The sequence below is a fragment of the Coregonus lavaretus genome (assembly GCF_964263955.1).
Source record: "Coregonus lavaretus genome assembly, contig: HAP1_SCAFFOLD_724, whole genome shotgun sequence".
NCBI lineage: Eukaryota > Metazoa > Chordata > Actinopteri > Salmoniformes > Salmonidae > Coregonus > Coregonus lavaretus.
In genome coordinates, this window is record NW_028162782.1 from 113,976 (window position 1) to 129,372 (window position 15,397).

A 15,397-nucleotide genomic window follows, 5' to 3' on the forward strand; every position below is an offset into this window, starting at 1 on the left:
TGTTTGCTATTGAAAACATCCAAGCAGAGAGTGAAATAACCTATGATTATGGATAATCTCAGTGGCCATGGCGTGCTCTGGTAAGTAAATCTGCTTTGATATATTATAATGTATAGGATCTGTCAAAGAATTATAAAATATATAAATACATGTCCCTTCTTACATGTATGTTGTCACCGCTGTATATATATATATACAGTTGAAGTCGGAAGTTTACATACACCTTAGCCAAATACATTTAAACTCAGTTTTTCACAATTCCTGACATTTAATCCAAGTAAAAATTCCCTGTTTTAGGTCAGTTAGGATCACCACTTTATTTTAAGAATGTGAAATGTCAGAATAATAGTAGAGAGAATTATTTATTTCAGCTTTTATTTCTTTCATAACATTCCCAGTGGGTCAGAAGTTTACATACACTCAATTAGTATTTGGTAGCATTGCCTTTAAATTGTTTAACATGGGTCAAACGTTTCGGGTAGCCTTCCACAAGCTTCCCACAATAAGTTGGGTGAATTTTGGCCGATTCCTCCTGACAGAGCTGGTGTAACTGAGTCAGGTTTGTAGGCCTCCTTGCTCGCACACGCTTTTTCAGTTCTGCCCACACATTTTCTATAGGATTGAGGTCAGGGCTTTTTGATGGCCACTCCAAAACCTTAACTTTGTTGTCCTTAAGCCATTTTGCCACAACTTTGGAAGTATGCTTGGGGTCATTGTCCATTTGGAAGACCCATTTGCGACCAAGCTTTAACTTCCTGACTGATGTCTTGAGATGTTGCTTCAATATATCCACATAATTTTCCTTCCTCATGATGCCATCTATTTTTTTAAGCGCACCAGTCCCTCCTGCAGCAAAACACCCCCACAGCATGATGCTGCCACCCCCGTGCTTCACGGTTGGGATGGTGTCCTTCGGCTTGCAAGCCTACCCCCTTTTTCCTCCAAACATATTGATGGTCATTAAGGCCAAACAGTTTTATTTTTGTTTCATCAGACCAGAGGACATTTCTCCAAAAAGTACGATCTTTGTCCCCATGTGCAGTTGCAAACCACAGTCTGGCTTTTTTATGGCGGTTTTGAAGCAGTGGCTTCTTCCTTGCTGAGCGGCCTTTCAGGTTATGTCGATATAGAACTTGTTTTACTGTGGATATAGATACTTTTGTACCTGTTTCCTCCAGCATCATCACAAGGTCCTTTGCTGTTGTTCTGGGATTGATTTGCACCTTTCGCACCAAAGAACATGCATCTCTAGGAGACAGAACGCGTCTCCTTCCTGAGCGGTATGACGGCTTCGTGGTCCCATGGTGTTTATACTTGCGTACTATTGTTTGTACAGATGAACGTGGTACCTTCAGGCGTTTGGAAATTGCTCCCAAGGATGAACCAGACTTGTGGAGATCTACAAATTTTTTTCTGAGGTCTTGGCTGATTTCTTTTGATTTTCCCATGATGTCAAGCAAAGAGGCACTGAGTTTGAAGGTAGGCCTTGAAATAAATCCACAGGTACACCTCCAATTGACTCAAATTATGTCAATTAACCTATCAGAAGCTTCTAAAGCCATGACATAATTTTCTGGAATTTTCCAAGCTGTTTAAAGGCACAGTCAACTTAGTGTATGTAAACTTCTGACCCACTGGAATTGTGATACAGGTTGGAAAATTATGGTTGAAAAACGAGTTTTAATGACTCCAACCTAAGTGTATGTAAACTTCCGACTTCAACTGTATACACTGATTAAATAGAGTATAATACAGAATATTTATTGTTGTGTTTCGTTGCAGACACCAAGTGACAAGATCCCAGCTCAACCTTCAGCAGACCCAGAAGTGAGACAGAGATCCACTTCATCCTTCCAACAGGTTATTACATATTTATTGTAGATCTTTTCTATTTAAATTAAATTGTTGTCTCAGTTCATTCCAAAATATGAATTAAATGGCTTTTTACTGTATTACAACCAACCTTTTGTGTAAAATGTTCACAAAATCAACATTCCCATAACTTGTTTCGATATCATAGCGTAAACAAAATTAGCCCGACCATTTGACAGAACTAACCGCCCCTCAAAACATAAAATTAATCTTTATTCTCTCTAATGCCTATGTTTTTGTATTTTTGGGGCAATGTTTTTGGCCATTTAACATATTTCTTATCAATTTGCGTGATTTAATTTATATGGCAGTTGATCCATTTACATTACTTTTAAGGTTGTGAGCTTTCTTTGACAACAAAAGGATAACTCAAAGTCAGGAACCTTGACTCTAGATGTGTTCAGTCGTCAAGTCCTCATTTGGTACTAAGGCTGTTCAAGACGTAAATGTGTTTCAGATGACGTCCCGATATGGTATGACCCAACCAGAGTAGAGTGTGTGTGTTACACGGTCCTCATATTGTTGGTTAGCAGATATTGTACAGTTTTAACCATTTCTATAGAGTCTTGCATAAAAATCCCAGATCCACATATGAATTATCTTTCCTAACATCTGTGGTCAATGCAGCCCTTGACCTCAGCAATGAGTCTCACCCCAAAGGCGATTATGATAGACAGGTGGTAGGAATATATTGTGACTGAACTGAGTATGATCATTAGTTTACTAAATAGATATGATCTATATTATAAAACACAATATTTCTGACATGTTATTGTTGTATTTCGTTGCAGACACCAAGTGACAAGATCCCAGCTCAACCTTCAGCAGACCCAGAAGTGAGACAGAGATCCACTTCATCCTTCCAACAGGTTATTACACATTTATTGTAGAACTTTTCTATTTAAATTAAATTGTTGTCTCAGTTCATTCCAAAATATGAATTAAATGGCTTTTTACTGTATTACAACCAACCTTTTGTGTAAAATGTTCACAAAATCAACATTCCCATAACTTGTTTCGATATCATAGCGTAAACAAAATTAGCCCGACCATTTGACAGAACTAACCGCCCCTCAAAACATAAAATTAATCTTTATTCTCTCTAATGCCTATGTTTTTGTATTTTTGGGGCAATGTTTTTGGCCATTTAACATATTTCTTATCAATTTGCGTGATTTAATTTATATGGCAGTTGATCCATTTACATTACTTTTAAGGTTGTGAGCTTTCTTTGACAACAAAAGGATAACTCAAAGTCAGGAACCTTGACTCTAGATGTGTTCAGTCGTCAAGTCCTCATTTGGTACTAAGGCTGTTCAAGACGTAAATGTGTTTCAGATGACGTCCCGATATGGTATGACCCAACCAGAGTAGAGTGTGTGTGTTACACGGTCCTCATATTGTTGGTTAGCAGATATTGTACAGTTTTAACCATTTCTATAGAGTCTTGCATAAAAATCCCAGATCCACATATGAATTATCTTTCCTAACATCTGTGGTCAATGCAGCCCTTGACCTCAGCAATGAGTCTCACCCCAAAGGCGATTATGATAGACAGGTGGTAGGAATATATTGTGACTGAACTGAGTATGATCATTAGTTTACTAAATAGATATGATCTATATTATAAAACACAATATTTCTGACATGTTATTGTTGTATTTCGTTGCAGACACCAAGTGACAAGATCCCAGCTCAACCTTCAGCAGACCCAGAAGTGAGACAGAGATCCACTTCATCCTTCCAACAGGTTATTACACATTTATTGTAGAACTTTTCTATTTAAATTAAATTGTTGTCTCAGTTCATTCCAATATATATAAATTACATGGCTTTTTACTATATTACAACCAACCTTTTGTGTAAAATGTTCACAATATCAACATTCCCATAACTTGTTTCGATATCATAGCGTAAACAAAATTAGCCCGACCATTTGACAGAACTAACCGCCCCTCAAAACATTAAATTAATCTTTATTCTCTCTAATGCCTATGTTTTTTGTATTTTTGGGGCAATGTTTTTGCCCATTTAACATATTTCTTGTCAATTTGCGTGATTTAATTAATATGGAAGTTGATCCATTTACATTACTTTTAAGGTTGTGAGCTTTCTTTGACAACAAAAGGATAACTCAAAGTCAGGAAACTTGACTCCAGATGTGGTCAGTCGTCAAGTCCTCATTTGGTAATTAGGATGTTCAAGACGTAAATGTGTTTCAGATTACGTCCCGGTATGGTATGACCCAACCAGAATAGAGTGTGTGTGTGTTACACGGTCCTCATATTGTTGGTTAGCAGATATTGTACAGTTTTAACCATTTCTATAGAGTCTTGCATAAAAAGCCCAGATCCACATATGAATTATCTTTCCTAACATCTGTGGTCAATGCAGCCCTTGACCTCAGCAATGAGTCTCACCCCAAAGGCGATTATGATAGACAGGTGGTAGGAATATATTGTGACTGAACTGAGTATGATCATTAGTTTACTAAATATATATGATCTATATTATAAAACACAATATTTTTGACATGTTAATAATAATAATAATATTTCGTTGCAGACACCAAGTGACAATATCCCAGCTCAACCTTCAGCAGACCCAGAAGTGAGACAGAGATCCACTTCATCCTTCCAACAGGTTATTACACATTTATTGTAGATCTTTTCTATTTAAATTAAATTGTTGTCTCAGTTCATTCCAAAATATGAATTAAATGGCTTTTTACTGTATTACAACCAACCTTTTGTGTAAAATGTTCACAAAATCAACATTCCCATAACTTGTTTCGATATCATAGCGTAAACAAAATTAGCCCGACCATTTGACAGAACTAACCGCCCCTCAAAACATAAAATTAATCTTTATTCTCTCTAATGCCTATGTTTTTGTATTTTTGGGGCAATGTTTTTGCCCATTTAACATATTTCTTATCAATTTGCGTGATTTAATTTATATGGCAGTTGATCCATTTACATTACTTTTAAGGTTGTGAGCTTTCTTTGACAACAAAAGTATAACTCAAAGTCAGGAACCTTGACTCTAGATGTGTTCAGTCGTCAAGTCCTCATTTGGTACTAAGGCTGTTCAAGACGTAAATGTGTTTCAGATGACTTCCCGATATGGTATGACCCAACCAGAGTAGAGTGTGTGTGTTACACGGTCCTCATATTGTTGGTTAGCAGATATTGTACAGTTTTAACCATTTCTATAGAGTCTTGCATAAAAATCCCAGATCCACATATGAATTATCTTTCCTAACATCTGTGGTCAATGCAGCCCTTGACCTCAGCAATGAGTCTCACACCAAAGGCGATTATGATAGACAGGTGGTAGGAATATATTGTGACTGAACTGAGTATGATCATTAGTTTACTAAATAGATATGATCTATATTATAAAACACAATATTTCTGACATGTTATTGTTGTATTTCGTTGCAGACACCAAGTGACAAGATCCCAGCTCAACCTTCAGCAGACCCAGAAGTGAGACAGAGATCCACCTCATCCTTCCAACAGGTTATTACACATTTATTGTAGAACTTTTCTATTTAAATTAAATTGTTGTCTCAGTTCATTCCAATATATATAAATTACATGGCTTTTTACTATATTACAACCAACCTTTTGTGTAAAATGTTCACAATATTAACATTCCCATAACTTGTTTCGATATCATAGCATAAACAAAATTAGCCCGACCATTTGACAGAACTAACCGCCCCTCAAAACATTAAATTAATCTTTATTCTCTCTAATGCCTATGTTTTTTGTATTTTTGGGGCAATGTTTTTGCCCATTGAACATATTTCTTGTCAATTTGCGTGATTTAATTCATATGGAAGTTGATTCATTTACATTACTTTTAAGGTTGTGAGCTTTCTTTGACAACAAAAGGATAACTCAAAGTCAGGAAACTTGACTCCAGATGTGTTCAGTCGTCAAGTCCTCATTTGGTAATTAGGATGTTGAAGACGTAAATGTGTTTCAGATTACGTCCCGGTATGGTATGACCCAACCAGAATAGAGTGTGTGTGTGTTACACGGTCCTCATATTGTTGGTTAGCAGATATTGTACAGTTTTAACCATTTCTATAGAGTCTTGCATAAAAAGCCCAGATCCACATATGAATTATCTTTCCTAACATCTGTGGTCAATGCAGCCCTTGACCTCAGCAATGAGTCTCACCCCAAAGGCGATTATGATAGACAGGTGGTAGGAATATATTGTGACTGAACTGAGTATGATCATTAGTTTACTAAATATATATGATCTATATTATAAAACACAATATTTCTGACATGTTAATAATAATAATAATAATAATATTTCGTTGCAGACACCAAGTGACAAGATCCCAGCTCAACCTTCAGCAGACCCAGAAGTGAGACAGAGATCCACTTCATCCTTCCAACAGGTTATTACACATTTATTGTAGATCTTTTCTATTTAAATTAAATTGTTGTCTCAGTTCATTCCAAAATATGAATTAAATGGCTTTTTACTGTATTACAACCAACCTTTTGTGTAAAATGTTCACAAAATCAACATTCCCATAACTTGTTTCGATATCATAGCGTAAACAAAATTAGCCCGACCATTTGACAGAACTAACCGCCCCTCAAAACATAAAATTAATCTTTATTCTCTCTAATGCCTATGTTTTTGTATTTTTGGGGCAATGTTTTTGCCCATTTAACATATTTCTTATCAATTTGCGTGATTTAATTTATATGGCAGTTGATCCATTTACATTACTTTTAAGGTTGTGAGCTTTCTTTGACAACAAAAGGATAACTCAAAGTCAGGAACCTTGACTCTAGATGTGTTCAGTCGTCAAGTCCTCATTTGGTACTAAGGCTGTTCAAGACGTAAATGTGTTTCAGATGACGTCCCGGTATGGTATGACCCAACCAGAATAGAGTGTGTGTGTGTTACACGGTCCTCATATTGTTGGTTAGCAGATATTGTACAGTTTTAACCATTTCTATAGAGTCTTGCATAAAAAGCCCAGATCCACATATGAATTATCTTTCCTAACATCTGTGGTCAATGCAGCCCTTGACCTCAGCAATGAGTCTCACCCCAAAGGCGATTATGATAGACAGGTGGTAGGAATATATTGTGACTGAACTGAGTATGATCATTAGTTTACTAAATATATATGATCTATATTATAAAACACAATATTTCTGACATGTTATTGTTGTATTTCGTTGCAGACACCAAGTGACAAGATCCCAGCTCAACCTTCAGCAGACCCAGAAGTGAGACAGAGATCCACTTCATCCTTCCAACAGGTTATTACACATTCATTGTAGATCTTTTCTATTTAAATTAAATTGTTGTCTCTGTTCATTCCAAAATATGAATTAAATGGCTTTTTACTGTATTACAACCAACCTTTTGTGTAAAATGTTCACAAAATCAACATTCCCATAACTTGTTTCGATATCATAGCGTAAACAAAATTAGCCCAACCATTTGACAGAACTAACCGCCCCTCAAAACATAAAATTAATTTTTATTCTCTCTAATGCCTATGTTTTTGTATTTTTGGGGCAATGTTTTTGCCCATTTAACATATTTCTTATCAATTTGCGTGATTTAATTTATATGGCAGTTGATCCATTTACATTACTTTTAAGGTTGTGAGCTTTCTTTGACAACAAAAGGATAACTCAAAGTCAGGAACCTTGACTCTAGATGTGTTCAGTCGTCAAGTCCTCATTTGGTACTAAGGCTGTTCAAGATGTAAATGTGTTTCAGATGACGTCCCGATATGGTATGACCCAACCAGAGTAGAGTGTGTGTGTTACACGGTCCTCATATTGTTGGTTAGCAGATATTGTACAGTTTTAACCATTTCTATAGAGTCTTGCATAAAAAGCCCAGATCCACATATGAATTATCTTTCCTAACATTTGTGGTCAATGCAGCCCTTGACCTCAGCAATGAGTCTCACCCCAAATGGGATTATGATAGACAGGTGGTAGGAATATATTGTGACTGAACTGAGTATGATCATTAGTTTACGAAATAGATATGATCTATATTATAAAACACAATATTTCTGACATGTTATTGTTGTATTTCGTTGCAGACACCAAGTGACAAGATCCCAGCTCCACCTTCAGCAGACCCAGAAGTGAGACAGAGATCCACTTCATCCTTCCAACAGGTTATTACACATTTATTGTAGATATTTTCTATTTAAATTAAATTGTTGTCTCAGTTCATTCCAAAATATGAATTAAATGGCTTTTTACTGTATTACAACCAACCTTTTGTGTAAAATGTTCACAAAATCAACATTCCCATAACTTGTTTCAATATCATAGCGTAAACAAAATTAGCCCAACCATTTGACAGAACTAACCGCCCCTCAAAACATAAAATTAATCTTTATTCTCTCTAATGCCTATGTTTTTGTATTTTTGGGGCAATGTTTTTGCCCATTTAACATATTTCTTATCAATTTGCGTGATTTAATTTATATGGCAGTTGATCCATTTACATTACTTTTAAGGTTGTGAGCTTTCTTTGACAACAAAAGGATAACTCAAAGTCAGGAACCTTGACTATAGATGTGTTCAGTCGTCAAGTCCTCATTTGGTACTAAGGCTGTTCTAGACGTAAATGTGTTTCAGATGACGTCCCGATATGGTTTGACCCAACCAGAGTAGAGTGTGTGTGTTACACGGTCCTCATATTGTTGGTTAGCAGATATTGTACAGTTTTAACCATTTTTATAGAGTCTTGCATAAAAAGCCCAGATCCATATATGAATTATCTTTCCTAACATCTGTGGTCAATGCAGCCCTTGACCTCAGCAATGAGTCTCACCCCAAAGGGGATTATGATAGACAGGTGGTAGGAATATATTGTGACTGAACTGAGTATGATCATTAGTTTACTAAATAGATATGATCTATATTATAAAACACTATATTTCTGACATGTTATTGTTGTATTTCGTTGCAGACACCAAGTGACAAGATCCCAGCTCAACCTTCAGCAGACCCAGAAGTGAGACAGAGATCCACTTCATCCTTCCATCAGGTTATTACACATTTATTGTAGATCTTTTCTATTTATATTAAATTGTTGTCTCAGTTCATTCCAATATATAAATTACATGGCTTTTTACTGTATTACAACCAACCTTTTGTGTAAAATGTTCACAATATCAAAATTCCCATCACTTGTTTCGATATCATAGCATAAACAAAATTAGCCCGACCATTTGTCAGAACTAACCACCCCTCAAAACATAAAATTAATCTTTATTCTCTCTAATGCCTATGTTTTTGTATTTTTGGGGCAATGTTTTTGCCCATTTAACATATTTCTTATCAATTTGCGTGATTTAATTTATATTGCAGTTGACCCATTTACATTACTTTTAAGGTTGTGAGCTTTCTTTGACATCAAAAGGATAACTCAAAGTCAGGAACCTTGACTCTAGATGTGTTCAGTCGTCATCTCCTCATTTTGTACTTAGTCTGTTCAAGGCGTAAATGTGTTTCAGATGACGTCCCGATATGGTATGACCCAACCAGAGTAGAGTGTGTGTGTTACACGGTCCTCATATTGTTGGTTAGCAGATATATTACAGTTTGAACCATTTCTATAGAGTCTTGCTTGAAAACCCCAGATCCACATATTCATTTTTTCATTTATAGGTCATCTATAAAACAGTATTGTCAATTTCTTAACCCAAATTATTTTCACATACAGTATAATGTATAATATCCTAATTTACTGTTACGGTACTGTGTTATTAAAAACAAATATTTATTCTTCATAATTTCATTCAAGGCAAGCAAGTCCAGTGGAATTGTACCCTTCCAGTGTCCTACTGCAAAGCAGGTAAGAAAGCTGCATTCTTGTCATTAGATAAAATAGTTCATGTTCTTTGTTAACACATTGTGGTATTTTTGATGTGAGGAAACATTGTAGAAATTTGTACAGCTTAGAAAAAGCCGCCATCTGCAAAATCTGAGGCGCCGTCATGATCGTTGTGAGGATCGTTATGAGAAGAGATAGCTGAGAGACAGAGGTCTTTCAATCAGTTTACTAGAATACATTTTTCTGTGAGTATGTAGGTGTTATGCACAATGTGATGGTACTGTAGGGAGTATGATACCCTAGGTATTAATACATGTATAAAGTTATTGACAGAATTAGATGCTTTTTTTTCTTTTTTTTCAGACCTTGATGAATCTTCGGATGCTGCAGACTATCTTCCAGACTCATGTGGCAATTCCTCGGATGCTTCTATTATAAGTACTACAAGTTCTTGTAGTAAGGAATATAAAACCACAGAAAATAATCTCCACCACAAATTGTCAGAGAACAAACCATTAGGGAATGTTACAGCACACAGTGGGGATAGTACCACCAGTTCAGAGAAGCCAAGAACATTAAGTTATTCAAAGATGCGCAGCAATCCTTGTACTTCAGTAATAAGCTGCAGTGCCAATTCATCAGAGAACACATCACACCAGAAAAGCTCCATAAATGTCACACCTTTGTCAATAACAGCAAAAGGAAGCAAGTACAACAAGAAGCAATTTTGTCTTTATTGTAAAAAGGCCATTTATAAATTGGCAAGACACCTCGAATCCATCCACAGTGAAAAGCCTGATGTTGCAATGGCTTTCAGTTTTAATAAAGGATCCCGCAAAAGAAGAGAGTTGTTACGCTCTCTTAAGAAGAGATGAAACTTTGACCATAATACTGAAGTGGCAAGCTGTGGCACTGGAGAGATGGTTGCCTGTAAAAGACCTAGTAATGCAAAACCATCTGATGACTACCGTGACTGCAAATTTTGCGAAGGACTGTATGCAAGAAATTCCCTATGGAGACATGTGAGAAACTGCCCGAAGAAGTCTGTTGAGGGAGAGCCTCAAGTTGGGCGAAAACGGATTCAACTGCACTTACCAAGACCTGACTCAGTTAAGGAAACTGTTTGGAAGATTGCTTGTGAAATGAACCAGGATGACGTTTCCTCGGTTGTAAGGAGTGAAACTGAATTCCTTTGTATCGGCGAGTCACTGTTGAATTCCAGGAAACCATATGAGAGAAGGAATGACTACATACGCCAAAAAATTAGAGTGATGGCAAGACTATTGATAACGGCAAGGGCTATAACACCTTTGAAGAGCACCGAAGTCCTTGTTATGCCCTGTAACTTTCCCCATGTGATACAGGCAGTAAGATATGTTGCTGGTTATGATGTTGAAAGCAACTCGTATAAAATCCCATCATTGGCTTTGAAATTGGGACACAGTTTAGCCAAAGTTGCAGGCATTATTCAATGCAATGCCATCACTGCAAATCGCCCTGCTGTTGCAGAGTCTGCAAAGCAATTTGCCACTTTACATCAGAAAAAGTGGACAGAGTCCATTTCAGCTGCCGCATTGGGTACACTTCAACAAGCCAAATGGAATAAACCACAGGTTTGACCCTTTATAGAGGATGTGTCGGTGCTGCACACGTTTCTTGCTACTGAGCGTGCTAAGTGTATGAAGGACCTTGAGGAAGAACCCAACAGCAAAAGCTTTGGAAATCTTCCTAAAGTGACTTTGATGCAGGTAGTACTATTTAACAGAAGGAGGGAAGGGGAAGTTTCAAAAATGGAGCTTCAGTCTTTCACATCCAGGGATCTTACGGAGCTGAATCCAGACATTGTGAGGGGCCTTACTGACTTCGAGAGGAAGCTTGCAGAGCACTTTGAGAGAGTTGAGATTCGAGGTAAAAGGTCAAGAAAGGTTCCAGTGCTTCTAACCCCTGACATGATCACTGCTATGGACCTCCTCATGATAAGCAGAAAAGAGTGTCAAGTCCACAAAGAAAATGTGTACATGTTTACACGGCCAGGTGTCCTTTCCCATTACAGAGGCTCCGACTGCTTTCGCAAGTATTCAAACAATGTGGTGCAAAGAACCCAGAGGCACTCACCTCAACAAGATTGCGGAAACAAGTCGCCACTTTGTCCACACTACTAAACCTCAAAGAAAATGAAATGGATCAACTTCCCACCTTTCTAGGACATGACATCCGTGTCCATAGAGAATTCTATCGGCTTCCAGAGAGTACCCTGCAGCTCGCAAAAGTCAGCAAACTGTTGATAGCAATCGAAAAAGGAAGACTGCCTTACCTGCAGGGGAAAGGGCTGGATGACATTGAGGTCAATCCTGAAGGTAAAATTTAGTTTGAAATATAGTTTTTAGCCACTTCAAATATAACTATTATAAGTGTTGTTAGTCCTTAATTTAAATAATTGGCCGTAAATGTTTTTTACCCAACCATATGAAGTAGAAATGAGTGATGATGATTCCAGTGAAGAAACCATTGCTGACCTACATCAATGCAAAGGTATCCTGACTTGTATATATGTGGTAATATCTTTAAGTTATGTCACATAAATGCACATTTCTGTGGGGATTATCGAAATGATCCTCTATCTGTTTTTTAACAATCACATTGGTGGTGATAAGTAATTCCACATTTATGGATTTGCAATCAGTTTATGTTTATATCTCAAATATCAGTTAATATCTAATGTAGAATTGCATATTGCCTGACATTGAGGTTGTTTACAGTGAATAATACAAGCAAGCAAACGTATTGTCATGAAGCTCATAGAACATAATCACATTCATTATTACTTTGCAAAGGCTCAACAACAGAGACTTCTAGGGACCAGACACTTCTGAGGCAAACACCAGAGTCAACCACCCTGGACAACATGGAGGGCACTTCTGAGTCAACCACCCTGGACAACATGGAGGGCAGTTCTGAGTCAACCACCCTGGACAACATGGAGGGCACTTCTGAGTCAACCACCCTGGACAACATGAAGGGCACTCCTGAGTCAACCACCTTGGATAACGTACACATGAGCAACACACAACCAAGACATGGTAAAATAGTCACATCCCAAGCATCCTCAAAGTGCTCCAAAGGAAAGCAAGGTTAGTAAGGATTTTGTATTCACATGTATTGATAACATCATATAACTACTAACTAGAATCCTTTGTATCATATCCTCCATTTGTCACTTTAGCAGAGCTCATTGTTAATCAGTTGTAATTTGTTTCCATTTATGAAAGCTGTGAAGGTGAGAAGCAAGTGGACAGGTGATGAAGTGAAAGCTGTTGAGCGGCATTTGCTTAATTTCATAACAAGCTGCAGAATACCAGGTAAAAAGGACTGTGACTCCTGCCTCCAAGCAGAGCCAGTAGCTCTGAAAGACAGAGACTGGGTTGCTATCAAATACTACATCCACAACAGAAATGTAGCATTAAAAAGGAAGATGAATAGATAGAACTAGAGCATGCCAACTGTAGCTCAGGTACCATTCAATTCCAATTTCAATCAGCTTCTCCTCAGATAGTGTTAATATCTGTGGGTTTCATGTTCATATTATTTTATTTTCCTTAAATGATTTATATTGTTGGTTCTTGTACAAACATGCCACATAGGCTCGACTGTAGATCCCACATGTTTGTATGTTTATGTATAATTGAGGGCTATTAATGAGCATATGTTTGCTACTTATGGTCAAATTTTTTTGGGATAACAGTTGATGATATATGTTAATACTCTGCTCTCATTGACAGGGAAAAGAGATAAACAGTACTTAAAGGGATTGTTATTGTTCCTAAGTTTTCAGAAGCACTTTGTTCTTAACCACAAGTTGTTGAATGTGGCAAGGTGTTTAAATTACTGTTAAACTATTACCATTTCAATGGGTGCTTGTAACAGGCCTTGTGTATGGTAACTTGCACTATGTAACTATGATGTAAATCCCTATGTTATTTAGACAGGTTAGCTGAATGTACACTGTCATGTTTCATAGAAGCTGGATGCTTTAATAGAGAGTTTCTCATTCATTTCAAACATGCCATTTCTACTGCCTTGTGCATAGTAGGGAAGGAGGCAAAGTGTAGGTGGTCTATTCTGGGTGTTCAATTGATTTGTTAATTTGCATATTTTCGCTGGCACTCAATAAAAGTAAGGCATAAAGTGTTCCCTCTTTTTTTACATGAATATTGACTGCAAATGTATTGTTATAAATAACAATAATACGACTTAAACAGTAGACTGAGAATATATTATATTTATGAGCTATGTGAACATGGATAGGCATTTCTGTTGAAGGTTACCTATCTGGTGAGCATGATTATTATAATAATTTTTTAAAAGCTTTAGTTAAGTATTGTACACCTATGATTCTTATGCAGACATTTCAACATGTAACCGGAACCACGTTCAAATACAGACCCTATTTACAGGTTCTTCATAAGTCACATAAACCTGAAAATCAGTGTGTATCTATGGGCTGCTGTTGCTATGGGCCTTATATGTCACATGAACCCGAAAAAGTCCTCATATATACTATTAAAATCAGGTCTGAACAAAATATAGCCCTAGACAAAATCTCAACAGATGGATGTATTCCTAGAATCATGGGACCAAACTATTCTGATTCCCAGGTCTCTTGGACCTTGGGAAAGGCATGTCCCAATATGTCACATTTTTGTCATAAGTCCTGATATTGTCTATAAACACGTATGTGTGTGTGTGTGTGTGTGTGTGTGTTTGTGTGTGTGTGTGTGTGTGTGTGTGTGTTTGTGTGTGTGAGAGTTCAGGTGTATCCCTCAATGACTGTCTGTTCTTCTGCTTACCGCTACAGTGTGGAACATGGTGGAGAGAACACAATGAAACCTGGACTTAGAAAATGTGAGTGTTGACTGCTATGAAGAATATGACTAAGAATACGTCTTAATTCAAGTGAAGTCAAAGTCAAAGACCACCATCATTACTTACTTGGTCATATTAAATATCAGCTGTAGTTCTACAGAAGCACAAATCAGGGACACCAAAGTTTACAAAGAGTTGCTTTGACAATGTGTGTGTCTTTGCGTGTGTGTGTGTTCAGGATGTGTGTGTGTGTTTTCAGGATGTGTGTGTTTGTGTGTGTGTGTTCAGTGTGTGTGTGTGTGTGTTCAGGATGTGTGTGTGTGTGTGTGTTCAGGATGTGTGTGTGTGTGTGTGTGTGTTCAGGATGTGTGTGTGTGTGTGTTATGTGTGTGTGTGTGTGTGTGTGTGTGTGTGTAATTAATGGGAATAAGTGTGTTTTATAATACCATACAGTATAACATATGATCATTCAACAAGTCTCAAGTTACCTTAACTTCTCCTTTTGATACCTAGAAACATCTACATTAAATTAATTAGTGAAAAGTGAGTTAACATTCTAATGTGAATGATGATGATTTCTAATATTGTGTCTGGTTTCATCCATCAGATGTCTGTGATCTCACACTGGACCTAAACACAGTAAACAGACGCATCTCTCTGTCTGAGGAGAACAGAAAGGTGACATATAGGACAGAGGAGCATCCGTATCCTGATCACCCAGAGAGATTTGAGGGCTGGGAACAGGTGTTGTGTAGAGAGGGTCTGACTGGGCGCTGTTACTATGAGGTAGAGTGGAGTGGGAGAG

The 15,397-nt window shown here is 37.2% G+C and overlaps 2 long non-coding RNA genes across 3 annotated transcripts; both read left to right on the forward strand.

Moving 5' to 3' along the window:
• Window positions 1-3,545: 3,545 nt before the first annotated feature.
• On the forward strand, window positions 3,546-8,940 carry LOC311118852. The gene is made up of 7 exons (XR_014611868.1): window positions 3,546-3,622; window positions 4,438-4,515; window positions 5,319-5,396; window positions 6,218-6,295; window positions 7,101-7,178; window positions 7,982-8,059; window positions 8,863-8,940. It is a non-coding gene; the product is annotated as an uncharacterized lncRNA (long non-coding RNA).
• A 738-nt stretch (window positions 8,941-9,678) lies between these two features.
• Window positions 9,679-13,919, forward strand: LOC311118850. Of its 2 annotated transcripts, none has more exons than XR_014611865.1 (5): window positions 9,679-9,750; window positions 10,093-12,086; window positions 12,202-12,261; window positions 12,564-12,860; window positions 12,999-13,919. It is a non-coding gene; the product is annotated as an uncharacterized lncRNA (long non-coding RNA). The 2 variants fall into 2 exon arrangements; XR_014611866.1 differs by having other exon boundaries at window positions 12,205-12,261.
• The last annotated feature ends 1,478 nt before the right edge of the window (window positions 13,920-15,397 follow it).